This window comes from Amblyomma americanum, chromosome 2 (genome assembly GCF_052857255.1).
Source record: "Amblyomma americanum isolate KBUSLIRL-KWMA chromosome 2, ASM5285725v1, whole genome shotgun sequence".
In the NCBI taxonomy this organism is placed as follows: Eukaryota; Metazoa; Arthropoda; class Arachnida; order Ixodida; family Ixodidae; genus Amblyomma; species Amblyomma americanum.
This window is the reverse complement of record NC_135498.1, coordinates 144,706,170-144,719,537: the sequence shown is the minus strand read 5'-3', so window position 1 is coordinate 144,719,537 and position 13,368 is coordinate 144,706,170. Positions and strand designations below refer to the sequence as shown.

The 13,368-nt window shown below is 45.5% G+C and overlaps 1 pseudogene; it reads right to left on the bottom strand.

Moving 5' to 3' along the window:
* Positions 1 to 7,718: 7,718 nt before the first annotated feature.
* On the bottom strand, positions 7,719 to 12,103 carry LOC144119147 (glutathione S-transferase 2-like; annotated as a pseudogene).
* Between the last annotated feature and the right edge of the window lie 1,265 nt (positions 12,104 to 13,368).

The following is a 13,368-nucleotide window of genomic DNA, read 5'->3' as shown; positions in this document are numbered from 1 at the left end:
CGAAGCCTCACTATGCGACGGAAAAGTCACTTTGAGAACTCGCTCATGTAGGAGTAATACTTGAACCAAATAATACGAAGTCTCTGAACGCAACAAACAATAAAAATTTGCTCTCCATCCAGCTGGGCAATACCAGCACAAACTAACTGTCTAACTTTTTCCAATGTACGTGAGTTGAATTGCGACTGCTTAATGTTACGGGGTGGTGCGCTGCACAGAATTCTCTTTACACGGGCCCGCACAAAACAACGAAGCTGAATAAAGGACGACCGCTACAAATGGACGCTGTGGGGCGCTGTGTATAGGAAACGGGGACAGAGGGGGAAGTGTTCGGCTAGAGTTCACCTACGGTGCCTTCTTAGAAGTGTATTTTTTTTTTTGCGAATTGGACACTAATAACAGTGTGGAGGCGCGAAACGTTACTGCCAACCAATGCACTCGTAAGCAGCATCCAATTCTTTTCAGAAAAGTGCATTAGCGTTAACCTCTTCCTTATTAATTCTTCACACGCCATGCGCTTATTCTAGCGCGCTCATAAAGCATCATTACTCAACGATCAGATTTTCCCATCATCATGAGTGTCAGACGCTACCATGAAGTCTGCCGACACCTCTCTACAGTCTTCATAACCAGTATCAAGCTAGATGCTTTCTCTCATGAGGCATTGTCATTAAATATTGTCTGAACAGCGCAAAGCTCGTGTTTCGGCGACCTTGCCAAACAAAACTTTAACATTACTATAAGTAGTGTATCCGCTCATTCGAAATCTTTGTGGCGCAATGAAACCCTTGCGCAAACAGTAACCTACTTGCATTTATCTGTCACAATTTACTTGTATTCACTCGGAATTCATTCTCAACTGCTCATACACTCTAAACACGATCACGCCTATGTCAGCGTAAAGCGGAGTAAGCAGTCCTCGCTCATTTCATTTTGTGGAAGGGGGTGCTCTAGAGGACAGTTGACCCTTGACTCCTTTCCGTTTACAGTGCATTCGGAATACTTGCATTTAGCATCGTGAGCTACAAAGAGATAACAACCTGTCGGCAGCAGAAAATTTGTGCGGTCTGATGGCATCAGAAAATCTGCTTTCCCTGGGCATTTAGTTTGAGTAAACACGCTTCTTTATTACCTCCATTAGGCCACAGAGCCTTAACCATGTAGATGCAGCTCCACGCAGAGTTGTTCGTCTTACCCTCATTCTTTGTTTACATGGACTGCCTTCCTGACAAAGCGAAACTCTCCGTAGCAGTGAGTGCCCATCAGAAACGGATGAGTAGGATACACTACAGAGAGCGCTGAGCATGTTGAAACAGGAGGGGATAGCCGCACCGGACATTACCCTTTTACCTTGGGACAAATGGGTTCCGGACGCGTCGCACCCCCCCCCCCTTCCCCCCCACCCCCCCCCACACACACACACACGATGACCTTGGAAGTAACTGTATTCCCTCTACGGAAAGTGGAGTCTTCCTCCCTCGCAGAGGAAGGAGGAAGGGAAGGCCGGGACGGTCGTAGAGGGGACTGGGGATGGGGCTCGTAGTTAGTAGTGTTTTGTTTACTTGCCGTGGTCGGTGATGTAGCGTGCCGCCTTTTTTCTTCCATGGAATAAATGGTGGATTTTGTGTCTCAGAGAAAGTATGAGCGTGATGAGTGATTGATCATGTCGATCGCATCAGTTTGTGACGACAGCACATAAGGATTCGCATTCAGAAAAGAAAATCGTAAACGTAGACACCTTTTCATCGGCTCCAAGACATGGTGCCCTGGTTCAGAACCCGTTCTGACCACATTCGAAGCCGTCTGCTGGCAATGGTCTAAAACGGCCAAAATGCGACAGGTTACCAGATCCGACCAGTTAGGATCGCCAGTAGTGATATTCAGATAAATAAAATCTCTGCCCCACTTCGCGTACTTCAGTCAGATATTGTTAGGAATCTTGCCAGTAAACCACATCTTAAATTTATTGGTTCTTTATATTCTAATGACTTCAGTATGGAACGCCTAAATCGTTTCACAATGAGAGATTAACAACATTATGTTAACTAATTATACTGTCCCAATTCCAATAGGCCACGCTTTTGAAAATGAAAGTTGGTGATATTGAATCAGTCTGCTCTCAAAACTGCACTTGGGAACGTTTCACGACTCCGTGACGTCAGCTATCAAAACTGAGAAAGTGAGTTTTGTCTGAAAGATTAATGAATAGCGTACTTTTTATAACGCATTACCTTGTCTTGTGACTAAAAAAATCGCTGCTGTAGCACGATAAATATGACAAGAAAGTGAGACCTTGGGGTGCCATAAATCTACACTGTCATCAACAGGCGGCAAAGAAACCGCAAATAAGTAAAGCATCGCCTAGCACAATTGCATGCTGGCCCGTCGAGGTACGTTTTCGATGGCTCACACTGGACACGGCTAACATGTAATGCGCGCGACTGACTGAAGTCCCGGTCAGTGACATTCCTTCACATTCTCATACGTGTGGCACTTTGCTATAACATTCATCATGGCAAAGCTATGCCACTGTTCTGGATTTAACTTCGCAAACAAGCATACCAAGGCACTCCTGCGTGTAGTGATTGAGGCGGTGTACGGAATTGCAACGATGGAGTGTTGCTTTAGTGTCCAAAAAGGCGTCATGGAACTAATGCGTTTAAAAATTCTTGTTATCAGAAATCTTGAACAGCTCCTAGCTAGCAGCACTAAGCCTTGCGACCTATGCCGCTAGAATGCAAAGAGCGGCGTCTTTACATAAAACTACTCATAGAGAAAACCATACTGGCTTTTTCCTCAGAACCTGGGCGTTTGATGATCTTCAGCACACTTAAGCTGCAGCGGTATCTTGGTGTTTCGCCTGGCGTTTGTTACATAGATATTGCAAGTTTAAAAAATATGTGTCAGTGACAAAAGCGAAAGATTAAAGCACTTTTTATTGTAAAAGCAAGAAATTTGAAGGATTTACATGCTGAAACCAGATCTTTCTAGCGGCTGCGAATATAGGTAAGTCACTCTGATTCCCATTGTTTAACGCTTTTCTCCCTGCAACTAATTGGAAAGTTGTCCAAATTTGGCATTTTAGCAGTACGGTTAACCATCTCCAGCTGGCCAATATACCAATTCGTCTACACTCATGGATACGTGGGTCCGTCAGCGAGGAACCAATAAAGAACAGAAAACGCTGATCCATAGACGATTGGCATATTTCTACATCGCAAAATGAAGGGGCTCTCAGTTCGATTATTCGCTCCTTCCGTTTTTGCGCTTCTTTTTTTTATTAAAACAAAAAGAGTCGTAGCTTCTCGTCATGCGCTGCTTGGGGCGACACAAGTTAATTACGCTGCTTTTCTAAACAACTGGCGACGCTCTGCAGTCACTGTCTCGGGACATAATAAAATGTCTTCTGTTTCTTTATTTCGAGCCTGCATTCGTGAAGAAAACAGAATAATATCGATACTTCGTCTATATCGATTAGCCTAATTGGTCACTATACAAAAAGCGAACATTTCGTTCTTACTTTAGTTCACTCAAGAAGGCAAGTTCAGTAGAGTCCTCAATAACTAGACGTTAACAGAAAAGCTGTCACTGCAATTGCAACGTCTATTCGAGCAAATGCGCTAGCATTTTTTCTTTATAAGCTACGTTGTCCTCTCGGCCGACGCCCTGGTGTCTCATCGAAATGCCTTATGCCTCTGGCGCCAGAGCTAAAACAGCTTGTTATTTCCTGTCAGGCGCTCGGGACATTCCTTTTTTACAGCCGCTTCGCCGCCACGCAGCACCTGCGGCCCAAGGTTCGGGTGGGGAATAGAAGCGTGGCACACAGCTGCATGCTGAGCTTAGAACTGCGTGCGATAGAAATTACTCCGCATTCGTTAATAACCTGCATGGAAAGAAAGCATAAATGAAAAATTCAAAAGCTTTATTCCGCGATCCTGCAGCCAGTTTTGGCAGGGGGCAGACACTGGGTTTTTCTCTAGAGTAGGTTCTTAAAGCTTAGGCGCCTGCAAAGCCCGGGTTGCAGCGCCTAGCGGGCAGAAAGCACCCGACAGGCGCGTTGCTGTGTGACGCGCGCTCGACTCTATAGGCGTGGCTAGCAATATCTGTGACGGCCCGGTTGCTGCTTGAGCCGTGTGGGGTCCTAAAATTCCTTGCATTACAGCGACGACGAAAATGGCATTTTCAAAAATGTATAAACTGATACGAAGATTAAGTACGGTGAACTACAAACCACTCAATTATTAAGGGCCCTAAATTTAGTTGTAATAAATTTAACTAGTTATCAATTTTTAGCTGCATTCTGATGCTCACCACCGCTGGTAATCCTGTGCCGAAGCAAGCGCTCTTGTAACTCAAAAACCCTGTGTTCAAAAACTCGGAACATTCTCAGTATAAACAGCCCGTATGACTTGCAGTTGAAAAAATAAAGGGGGGGGGGGGAGATGTAAGTCACTGCTACGTGTATATGCACCGTTGTGTTCCTAGCTGTCGCCTCCTAGGTCTCCAGGTAATGAAAAACCAGCTAGCTTTATAGAAGTGCCTGCGTCGGACATAAAAGCGCAGGCAACAGGAATGTAACGATTGCTAGATAGTGAAAATTAAAAAAAAAGTGAGAAGAATGATGTTGTGCTTTAAATAAAAATAACATCTGCGTCTACTTTTTCTCGGATAATAATGAAATTCAAAGGGTCAGCTTTCATATTTGAAAGGAATGTTGACGGACGAACTGACTCAGGCTAAAGCTGTCACGACGCTTTATAACTTTGCTCTCAAGTTGCCTAACTCGTTTAGGGAACACATGTTTTACCTCAGTAAGGATAAAGCACCTCCAGTTATGACCTGACCTTCACAGCTATAGCTGTACAGCCCCCCTCCCCCTCACTGCAATGCCCCCAGAGTGCCCTTAGGGTATTTGCATAAATAAACAAATAACTAGAACAATAAGCTCTCTCGTGTTCTGTACGATCTACTATCCTAACTCTACCGGCGCCATGCCTGCACAACATAAGTGTTGCCATTGCGTGCTTCGCCTAGGTTCGGTTTATGGTTTATAATGATTTAACGACCTAAAGCGTCTCATGCTTTGAGAGACGCCTAGTGGGGGGGCTCCGGAAATTTCGACCGCCTGAGGTTCTTTAACGTGCACTGACATCGCACACTACAAGGTCCTGTAGAACTTTGCCTCCATCGAAGTTTGGCTGCCGTGGCCGGGATTGAACCCGCCATAAATATGCCTTCATCACCGTATCGTGCGAAGGTGTGGTATCGTATAAATCTTGTAAAACCATGCGCAAGCCGAAAAAAATGCAAATTGTGCGTTTAACGTTCCGACACATGGGCTATGAGGGGCGCGGTAGTGACAGGCTCCGGAATAATTTCAACCACCTGAGTTGTGGCAATCAATTTCAGTGCTCGTTAAACCGCATGGCTTAACATACACTTGAATAGCACAGGACACGGTCGCCTTTTGCGTCTCGCTTCCAACGAAACGCAACGGCCGTGGTCGGAACGGAAACGGGTACTCCGGCTCAGTAGCCGAGCGCCCTAATCATTGAGCCACCGCGACGGGGCGTGCACAAGCTAAGAGAGCGAAGAAATCATTCAAGATTTATTCACTTCACTTAATTCCAATAATCCTCTTGTCGGTGGCAAGGTTTAAGATCTGCTGACGTCGGTTTCAGAGCCACTTTGCCTAACTTACTTCGGGGAAAACTTATCTGGACTGAATGAAACACATTACGAAAGGTAAACCTTTTGTACTTAAGTGGCGGGGTCCGGGACGCTTCACTTCTAAAGGGGTGCAGTCGCAACATCTCGAACGCAAAAAAAACAATATTTTTCAAACGCGCGCTAACATATGCTTTCTCGCAAGTTTCATTCGCAGGCGTTCTGTAAAACATAATTTACTATGATTTTCACTGTTTTCAGAGGAGCCTTTCCTCTATGTCGCCCGCGTCGAGTGACATCAAAGTTCACTTTATTCATCTGTACCCAGTGGTTGCTTACGGGAGCAACCAGCGCTTGCCGGCGACGCGATGACATCGGGAATGTGGTAGTTCCGGATGGCCGGTCCACCATGACGACGTGGCGTACTTCACCGCTGAAACATACCAAGATCGAAACTACTGGTACTAATTCATTTTCAATGTCACTAGGCTTGTAGGCCTATTTCAAGGGGATGAAACTGGCAGCCAACAGCTTTTTTTGTACACACTAAATTCTTTGAATGCGTCCAACCATAGTTAAACAAGAACAAGACATTGCGAAAGCTACATGTAATTTTTGTCAACATCATATAGCGCAATTTGGAACTAAAAAGAAAAGAGTGCATTCAATAAAAATCATTTTAATACCTACGAGACTGTTGTGTTAGCACGTAAAAAATAAACAAGTATTGTAAGGACACGATAATGCTATCCTTTCAACGCACAAGGAGGAGCAGCGAATTAGGACTGCTCCTTAGAGCATTCTTAGTGCATGCTTAAAAGCCGAAACATGTGGCGCTTTGCGCTTCGACACGTAATAGTTGTGCTTTCCTGTAACTGATGCTAATGCTGCGTTGTATAATGAGAGGTGTCTTGTCAGAGAGCCATGTTACTCTGGGCTTTAGCCATCCGCAATTTGTCACTTTTCTTTCGGCCTGAATCACCGAGCTGTGTTAAACAAGAACGAAGATGGCATCTTTGGATATTGTACCACCTTCTCATTACAAGCAGACTACTCTAAACCAAAACGATACCATTATAAGGTAAAACGAGACCGAAAACCAATATACACGTGCCTTAATCACCAGGCAGTTTCGCAAGTAAAAATGCGCGCCCCGACTCTGATTTGTCGCGGATCCCAGATGCTATATACGCTTTATCGCCTTTAAATGGAAGACGGTGGCAACCAGTCCAATTCGTTGTAGACGCTTTAGGTTTGAACAGTGCAGGGAAATTTTTTAATTCAATTTCTTCATCCACAAAATCTGCGGGACGAATATCAGCATACACAGAAATAGCCAACAGATCCATTCCTACTGATAACCTGACCTGGATGGAGTCTTCCTAAATTTCCCTTTGATAAAGCATCTTAAGGACTTAACGGGTAAGAGAGTGACGTAGCAGGAGGGTTCACCAGCTACGTGACGTTTCCTTGCTCCTACCTTGCACTTCGCTGTTTACGAAGCAAACGCTCGTGGTCAGCCAGCAACTGCATATATTTCTTAGCCTACTGACTGCCCTCTCTGAGCTCCTGCGTTCCTATGAAAGAGTCACCTATAACCCCGCCCTTGTGCAGAACGCGTTGGTATCATCTGCATGAAGATGGTGCTAGCGGAGGTTCATGTGATAGATAAGGGTGCGTGAATGGTACTTTTCAGAAACAGAAATCGATACGAATGGTGCAGCTTTGACACTGAATCGAACGCGAGTAATCTTTTCACAAAGTGAACTGTGTGCGAATGGACTTGTAATCGAATATTTCTGTGAATATTCGCCATTTGTGCAAACATTAGGAAAAAAAAGATCGTTCGAAAAAGCCAATGCGCAACACGCGCAAATGATTCACTCACCGAATTGAATAGATTGATATTTGATTCGCTCTTCGAAGATACCAAATATTCACACACCTCTAATATTTAAATATGGTGGTGGCTTTTGCAAAGAACAGCTTTTTATTGTATATTTTTCGCTAGCGGCAGTTAATTCTTTGAGCTAAGACTTTCGCTCCGAGCTTCACTTCAGCTGAGCCCTGCACTGCTGGAGGTAAGGTATGGCTGGCCTGTATTTTTCTTCGAAGTAGACCAGCTCGCGGTTGGCGCGTTCGTAGTAGCTTGCGAGCTTTGGAAACCTGGCAGTGTCCACGGAGCTGTTCTGTGACAGAAACAAAATGCCGCTCAATTTGTGTAGGCAAAATGTGAATTCGGTTTTCGCTTTGGCTCCGATGTGCAGATAAATTTTTCACGAATGGATGCTGTTTCAATTGCGATAATGGGTTAACGCCCATATATACGGAATCGATAGGTATCTACTTTATATTCCGAGATCCTTGGGAGTCCTCGAATCACTCCTGGCTGAGCTGTCCAGCTGTTATGAGATGCGCCGCCAACCTGTGATGGCAAGTGCTGCCATCGGTTGGACTTTTGCGACCCTTGTTGCTCTTCCCGATCAACCTCTCGCAGCCAGCCATTAATTCAACTTTCACCTGCCACTGTGAAAAATTTGCTCAGTATCTAATGGGTAGGTTGGCAGGTGTATACAATAAACCTGAACAGGTTGACCACAAACCAGTGACCAGGTGGCAGGTTGCCCAGGAACCGGTCGGCACGCCATGTGGTCAGTTTGCCATATTGCAGGCTTCAAGCAGAGAACGGCTAAATGTGGCGAATGGCAAATATAAGAGTCTAAATAAAGGCTACGAATAGTGACGACGGCGGTGTTATGGGCAGACATCAAGTGGAGCGAACGAAGGCGTAATGATGAAAAGCAAAAAAAAACACAAAAAATACAGTTAGAAATGTCTTTTTGGTTGCATGGTCTCTGCATAAAGTGGGCAAGAGAAGGAAGTTGGCTAGATGGAGGTACTTAGATGAGATTAACAGCAGAGAATGCCGCGAAATTGGTGATTGCGGGACGCAGGGTTTCTGTAGTGGTAATAAAATCGTCCTAGGAACGTAAGACAAGGAGCCACAAGGCAGTTATATAGTTAATGGAATCTTCGAATTTGCCAGATCGAGGATTTGAGGGAACTACGTTTCAGAGCACAAATAAGTCTCAAGTCAAAAGCGATGGTCAGGTTGGAGATGATATACAGGTCGGCTAGAGTAAGCTTGTGGCCTACAGCGAACATGCATTCAACGATGAGGTGCTCGAAGCCCTTGAGGATGTCGTGTTCGAGGGCGCGGATCTCCTCCTCAGTTGGCTTGGTGTTTTCCCTGTAGCGAGCAACCTGCAAGTAGTGAGAAGAAAAGAAATCGATGAGACGAAGCTGGAAGCGAGTCTCCAGAATTGGCTTTGCGAGAGGCACGGAAACAGTGTTCCCAGCATCTGTGATAGCGTGACTGACGAACGGAGAATAGGAGGCATAGCTTGCGATGTACCAAATTATCAAACAGGTGGCAAGGGGTGATTCGGGAATAAAATTATAAGCAAAGCGTGCAGCATGAATGCGTGAAAGGTTGCTTGGTTGGTCATGTGCAATTAGTAGAGGAAAGCCTGAGTAAACAGGAATGGAAAGGAGGAGGAGAATGTAAGCGAGTTCATAGCGTCTACCAGTCTAGAGATTGTAATGTAATCAAGCTTCGCAACATTGACGTGCAGGATCAGCGACTATTAAATGCAGAACTAAGAAATGTTGCAAAATATGCGGTCACGACGAGCAGGAAGGAGCGATTAGGACGAGCAGGAAGCTGCGATTATGACGAGTACGGTTTAGCAGAAACGGTGACAGGCGTCCTGTGCGGGACGTTAGTTGTGCAAGCCTGCTTGGACATCGAAGAACCGAAGAAGCTAGCGCAGTAACTCACGTAGAACAGAGCCTGCGGTGTCTGAAACCTGCTGGCTACCGCGCCCAGGGCCTGGTCAATGCGAGCACGGTCCTTGCAGCACAATGGGTAAAGCTCGGACTCGGGGGCATACTTGCGAAGGAGGTAGAAGCGATGGCGTTGCTGGAGGACAAGGAAAAACTCAAGCGATCCTAGTGGATCGTCTCAATGCATTAGCAGCCAAGCGTTCGTTATATCGAAGCAGACAAACTAAAGTTTGTTATGCCCTATTATAGCCTTGGGTTCACTATATCTGCAGTCAACCCGCCAAGTTTGTTACATTGGAGGTTGAGACATGCAAGTGCGTTGTATCCTAGGTGGCATCCTTAGGTTCGTTGTGTCCGAGTTAACACCCGAAATTTCGTTATTTCCGGGATGGCATAAAATGTCAGATAAATCCGCATACAAAGTTTGCATAGGTAGTAGACTATGTTCGTTGGCAGCCTGGTGTGCAGGTTTGGAGTGGCAGGATTGTATATCAAGCGAAGTGGGAATGGGGCCTCAGCGGGCAACTCGAAAATAGGTACTGCATAATCAGAGCGCCCAGCCAGAATGCTGATATGCACAAAGTCCTATGCCATTAGGAAAACATACGACGGAATGCGAGAAGGTTTAAAAGGACCATCTCACAGCCCATAGCCGTACAGGTGCCAAACGAAACACGCAGTCGTCTTTGAGTAGTTTTTACGCGTTGCATAATTCAAAGTGGCAGCTATGGTATGTGCATGTTTGCAGCGGTTGCTTGTGCACTTTGTCATGAAGAAACAGTGTGCCTTCATTTCAGGTGGGGAAATTGTGATTGTACTTAGAAGACAATAGCATCCTCTATTTACTTATGACCCCACTTGTGCATATAGCGCAGAGTGTTGTGAGGCTGTCTTAGACTAGAGGCATAGAAAGACTGGAACATGGCTCACAAAGCCATATTTGAGCTTGGCGCAAAGGCGGTGCAAGGAAGAGCCGATATAGTTCCGAAGGTATTGGGGCAGATCCGGAGTGTACGGGAATTCAGGGATGCTTGACACTTGGAAGAAACCCGATGTGTTGCCGTCGGATACGACAGCAAGAAAGCCAGTACATACACTCTTTTTCACAGTATTAGGCAAGCGCAATTGTGCAAGCTGAAGCGTGACGCGCCACGGACACATACCTCTCGTAAACCACGAAGCCGTCGTCGTCAAGGGTGGGCACCTTGTGGAAAGGGTTCAGCTGCAAGAAACAAACTATACTGAACATATATGGCTTCTGCTGCAAATTCCGCCAGAAAGAGCAGTGCTAATACTTTCAAGCAGCTGCTAGAAAGGGTAGTATGGAGCTTGAATATTGGTCAGTAAGGGGAAAAAAACAGGAAGGAGAACGTTGGAAAAGCGCGGGGATATTGCGAGCAGTTGTAGTGTGAGGTCAATAGGATTCAAGTTTGCTCATTCACAAGAGCAACAGATAAAGGGACAAACACTGTGCAGTCGTGCTGTTATGCGCAGTGCGGAAATCATGGCTTCCTCCCTTTATTTCAAAGCCGCAGGGCTGTCAGCACCGCTGAGAATGAAGATGTTGCGTGAGGGTATATTCTGGATAACAAGAAAAGCGGACAAGATGACGTGGTGTAAGCGGACTATAGATAAAGTAGGCCATGTCAGGATATGCCAGAGGGTGCGGTGAATAGGAGAACTGGTCAAAATTAACGAATCCGGGGAAGAAGACGCAGGTGACGAAATCTTACGCCGAAAATCATAGTGAGAGTTCCAGGAGATTAAAAAAGCGGAAGATGCGGAAATAAGACACCAGTCGTCACTATTGTCCGTTGCGCGCGGCGTGCACTAAAAGTGGACTCTAGCGAAAGTACACGCCAAATGAATTCTAGTGAGCTGTTTTGAAACTTTTGGATATGGCCAGCGAAACTTTTAGCGGTGGTGCAAGCCCTACTCCTGCGTCAAACTTTATAACTTTATAACACTCCAAATTATAATCTCAACGTCTGCAAATGCAAGGTGGCAATGCAGTTTGGAAACATGCTGTGCATGAAAAATGCACATTTCGATACAACTCTCCACGCAAGAGCGAGCGCCCATCAAGGAAGGCTCTCCAGCCAAAGGCGTCGACCAATTTTCATGACATCGCGATAAATCCGTGGTTTATCCCCTATCACACAAGGTTAGTCCTCTGCCATGGACGGTTGCGTCGGAGGGGATTAACTGGCATTTAAACGCGATGTCAAAACAGCCGGTGGACGCCTTTGGCTAGAGAGCCTCCATTGAGGGGTGCTTAGCGCTTTCTTGTTCAGTCATTTCAGACTATAAAGCACTATGATCATGGATGAAATTACGCACAAATATCCGTATCAATAATTCAAAATTGGGTAATTATTTCTAGCGACTGGCTTAGCAGGGAGGTATAAAGGAAAGTACAACGTGGGAAGAACACGGCTCGCCCACAAACCTTGAAGGACTCCTCGGTGAGGTGTTCCTTCTTGTAACCATCCACGTCTTTGAGGGTCAGCTCAACTCCCAGATGCTTGGCGAGCGAGGTCACAACCCCGCAGCATGGGCTTAAGGATACGTTATATAGGGTGACGGGCATGGTGGCGATTGTTGTGGAGCAGCGGTGCTTCTTCGACCACGAACCAGAACCAATGAGCGGGTTTGGGCAGGTATTCCACCAGCGAGCGCTCTTTTTGATGTACCGGATGGAGGCAAAGGTCGCTGCGCCCTCAAAGATACAGATGTACAATCTTGTCTCTGTGCGTGTAGAAAACAGGGAGAGAAAGGAAAGAGTGTCTGGTGCCGAACCCTTCAGCGTCGTTCGGGTAAACGGTAGATGCAGAAGACGGCACGATGTTTTCTTTCTTACTTTTAGGAATTTTCGCTAATGGCTCCATGAGAAGGTGCGAACGTTAGCTCTGACCGATTAATTCTTATCTAGCATGTGGTTATGTAACAAATGTGTATTACAGCTGTCGACGACCTTATGGTGAAACAAATGTAATGAAACCAGCAACAAAAACGGGAACTGTACTGAAGGAGGAAGTGCACAGGACAGCGCTGTGCTAACAACCGATGTTATTAGTCAAGTTTTTAGGTTGTTCAACTAACATCAGTTGTTAGTCTAGCATTGTGCTCTGTACTTCCTCTTCTTGTGTTCCCGTTTTCGTTGCTGGTTTCATTATGTTTGATTGGCTCCAACTAGCTCACATGGTTATCTTGTTGACTTATGGTGAATTCTTCATACGACATGCTCTTTTTATAGTAAGTTTATGCACACTATTATTCAACAAGGAGATTTTCCAACGACGTAGATTGTCAGGAGCCATAAAGTCAGAGAACATCTCTCCAGAGTCTTCGTTAGACGCGTGAAGCAATTAGCTTTCTTTGATCACTCAGTATTATGACATATTTCCTGAACAGCACAAAACGTCTCTGTGTGTCTTTGCAGCAGAAAAATTTAGTATTGCCACTAAGCGGCGTGCATGCTCTGTGCAACTGCCTATCGCGCAATGCATGAAATGTAACCTGCCTGCATTTACCTGCTACTGTTCACTCAGGTTTTCTGGTATTTCATTTTGAATTGCACGCATCTGCAATACTCTCATGGGCAATTACGCGGAATTACAGAAGCCAGAACCCCTTGCCAGGAGAAAGTCAGTTCGTTGTGACTGCCGCCAAGAATCTGCTTTACTAGGCCCTTTGGCTGGAAAAATCCTCTTTCTTCAATGTACCGCCATTGCATTGTTTGTTGACTACATTAAAGAAAACACCAGTTTATTTGTGTTCTCTGTGGCTAGACGTCTACTAATTTTGCTGTCACTTGGAATTTTATCTGTATTAGTGAAAAAAACCCAGGACTTT